Source organism: Pyrgilauda ruficollis, unplaced genomic scaffold (assembly GCF_017590135.1).
Source record: "Pyrgilauda ruficollis isolate IOZ18807 unplaced genomic scaffold, ASM1759013v1 scaffold702, whole genome shotgun sequence".
Classification (NCBI taxonomy): Eukaryota; Metazoa; Chordata; class Aves; order Passeriformes; family Passeridae; genus Pyrgilauda; species Pyrgilauda ruficollis.
In genome coordinates, this window is record NW_024528845.1 from 18,593 (window position 1) to 21,241 (window position 2,649).

The following is a 2,649-nucleotide window of genomic DNA, read 5'->3' on the forward strand; positions in this document are numbered from 1 at the left end:
CCGTTTGTCCCACCCAAGCGCCCTGAGGGGGTCCCCGGATTCCTGGGGACCCCCCAAACAATGGGGGTCCCCCACATTTCGGGACCCCACCCCCCGGATTTTGGGACCCCCGGGGTTTTGGGACCCCCCCAAAAGTACCGGACCCCCCCGGATTCCTGGGAACCTTCTGGACCCCTCGAACTCTGGGGATCCCCCAGATTTTGGGACCCCCCAATACCTGGGACCCCCCAAAACTTTGGGGTTCCCCGGGCATTTGGGACCCTCTGGACACCCCGAATTCCAGGGACCCCCAGGGACACTCGGGGTCCCCCAGACCCCCAGGACCCCCCGGGAAATTGGGGACCCCCCCCGCATTTTGGGAACCCCCCCCAAGATTTTGGGACCCCCAGATTTTGGGACTCCCCTGGATTTTAGCTCCCCCCAGATTTTGGGATCGCCCTAGATTTGGGGAACCCCGCATTTTGGGACCCCCTGGATTTTGGGACCCCCCGGGTTTTGGGACTTCCCCAGATTTTGGGACCCCCCTATTTTGGGACACCCCAGATTTTGGTACTCTCTGGGTTTTGGGACTTCCCCAGATTTTGGGACACACTGGGTTTTGGGATGCCCCGCATTTTGGGACCCCCTTGGATTTTGGGACCCCCAGATTTTGGGAACCCCCCCCGGGTTTTGGGACGCCTCCTCGGATTTTGGGCCCCCCGAGATTTTGGGCAACCCCCCTATTTTGGGACCACCCGCAGATTTTGGGACCCTCCGCATTTCGGGACCACCCCGGATTTGGGACACCCTCAGATTTTGGGACCCCCTGGGTTTTGGGACCCCTCCCTGGGTTTTGGGACTTCCCCGGATTTTGGCACGCCCCCAGATTTGGGGTCCCCCCCCCCCCTATTTGGGGAACCCCCTGGATTTTGAGACTCCCAAATTTTGGGACCCCCCCCCGAGATTTGGGGACGCCATGGGTTTTGGGATCCCTCCCCGGATTTTGGGACCCCCCAGATTTTGGGACCCCCCAGATTTTGGGACCCTCAGATTTTGGGACCCCCCTCACTTCCCCCTCCCCCCAGGCCGAGCGCCGGCGGGACCTGGAGGCGGAGCTTCGGGACCTCAGCAGCCAGGTGGGCGGGGCTTGCGGGGAGGGGCGGAGTCAGCACCTGTCAATCACAGCCTGACCACGCCTCTCACTGAGGAGGGGTGGGGCATGTGCTGTCAATCACCCAAGTGGGCAGGGCCTGGAGCCATCCCTCACCGTGGGGGTGGAGCTTGGAGCTGTCAATCATCTGAGGGCGGGACCTGAGGCTGTCAATCACTCCACTGCCCAATCAGGTGGCAGCGCTGGGGCGGAGCCTGGCGGCTGAACGTGGGCGGAGCCTGATAGAGGGCGGGACTCTGCGCGCGCTGGAGATCGCGGTGGGCGGAGCCCAGGCCCGGGTGGGCGGAGCCTGTCGGGCCCTGGACAGGGCCAAAGAGCGCCTGCGCCTGCAGCAGGTGGGCGGAGCCAGGGGGGCTGAGGGGGCGGAGCCTCTGAGGGGTGGGGGAAGGGGGTGTGGTCTGCGAGGGAGGCGGGGCATAGGGGGCAGAATTTTGGGATTATTGCAGATGGCTAAGGAGAGGGGCGGGGCTATATCAGCTTGTGGGCGGGGCTAAGTGCAATGGGGTGGGGCTATTGCTGCTGGGGGTGTGGCTGTGAAATAACGGGCAGGACTAAATCAGTCCGTGGGCGTGGCTCGGTCTGTGAGCGTGGCTTGGGGGCGTGTCCATTCTGGCCCCGCCCACAGGCAGTGCAAGCTGCCCAGCATTCCCGGCGCCGGGCGGAGCAGGAGCGCGACCAGGTGGCGGCCGAGGTTGGCCCCGCCCCCCCGCCCAGGTGAGCTCGGCCACGCCCCCTGCCAGGCCAAGGGTCCCAGGATGTCCCTTACAGCCCCTTTATGTCCCTATAGCCCCCCACGTGTCCCTATATGTCCCAGCTGTCACCTGCAGGTCCCCTATATGTCCCCACATGTCTCTGCGGTCCCTACATGTCCCCTACAGCCCCAGGTGTCCCCTGTATGTCCCTGTAGCCCCTGGATGTCCCCTATGTGCCCCCATATATCCCCATATGTCCCCCTCCATGTCCTCGTGTGTCCCCATATGTCCCCATATGTCCCCATGTCCCCTCTGTGTCCCTGAGTGTCCCCTCCATGTTGCCATGTCCCCACTATGTCCCCATATGTCCCCTTCTGTCCCCTGTATGTCCCCATGTCCCCATATATCCCCCATGTGTCTCCATATGTCCCCTATAGCCCCCCTATAACCCCATATGTCCCCATATGTCCCCTATATCCCTTGGCTGTCCCCCATGTCCCCTCTGTCCGCATGTCCCCTCTGTGTCCCCATGTCCCATCTCTGTCCCTCATGTCCCCTCTGTGTCCCCATATTTCCCTCTCTGTCCCCTCTATGTCCTCTAGATCCCCTCTGTGTCCCCATGTCCCCTCTGTGTCCCCATGTCCCTCTGTGTCCCCATGTCTCCTCTGTGTCCCCGTGTCCCCCATGTCCCCTCTGTGTCCCCGTGTCCCCGCAGCGCCCCCCGCGGTGACCCCGCGGCGCTGCAGGCGGCGCTGGAGGAGCTGCGGGAGCACAACCGGGACCTGCGGGAGCGGCTGGGACAGCGGC